Below are 778 nucleotides of genomic sequence, written 5' to 3'. Positions count from 1 at the left end.
TAGCCTAAGTCCATCCTGGGTCGGAGCTGGGGCATGGTGTGCGTCTTCCCTGGAGCAGGCAGCATGGCGTCTCTCCTGCGTCTGCTCCGGAGAGCGGAGCTGTGGAGTCTGACCTCACTTCCTCTTCCTCCCAGCCTTCCCTTCTGTTTACTCCACCCACCTAAGGGTGGGCCTATCAAATGGGCCTAGCAGTTTCTTTATTGCTTAAACAATGAAATCAACAGATTGATATATGACACTCCCACATCACTTCCCCTTTTTCTGTTTAAGAAACGATCTCAACCTATTCACAAACTTTAAATGGGTAAGAAGCCCGGCTCGCTGGCGTGGAGCCGGGCCAGAACACAGTTTTATCCGGTAAAGCGAATGATTAGAGGTCTTGGGGCCGAAACGATCTCAACCTATTCTCAAACTTTAAATGGGCGCCATTTGTAGTAATATGGGCGGCGGCAGGGTTGCGTCCCCAAACACCCCAGCCGCCTGGCCCGGCTAGCTCAGTCGGTAGAGCATGGGACTCTTAATCCCAGGGTCGTGGGTTCGAGCCCCACGTTGGGCGCCATTTGTAGTAATAAGGAGCGGTGGCGGCAGGGTTGCGTCCCCAAATCCCCAGCCGCCTGGCTCCGGCTAGCTTATGCCCCGAAATAATTACACAGACACTGTATTCTTTTAAACACTGCTTGGCCCTTAGCTCTAGCCCTTACTGGCTAATTGTCACATATTAATTTAGCCCATTTCTAATCATCTGTGTAGCGCCCCTAGGTGCGCTTACCGGGAAGAT

General features: G+C 52.4%; 1 non-coding gene across 1 annotated transcript; it reads left to right on the top strand.

Moving 5' to 3' along the window:
• Positions 1 to 483: 483 nt before the first annotated feature.
• Positions 484 to 556, top strand: Trnak-cuu (transfer RNA lysine (anticodon CUU)). Its single transcript has one exon. It is a non-coding gene; the product is annotated as a tRNA-Lys (tRNA).
• Positions 557 to 778: the final 222 nt, after the last annotated feature.

The sequence above is a fragment of the Microtus pennsylvanicus genome, chromosome 6 (assembly GCF_037038515.1).
Source record: "Microtus pennsylvanicus isolate mMicPen1 chromosome 6, mMicPen1.hap1, whole genome shotgun sequence".
Classification (NCBI taxonomy): Eukaryota; Metazoa; Chordata; class Mammalia; order Rodentia; family Cricetidae; genus Microtus; species Microtus pennsylvanicus.
This window is presented reverse-complemented; position numbering and strand designations above follow the sequence as displayed.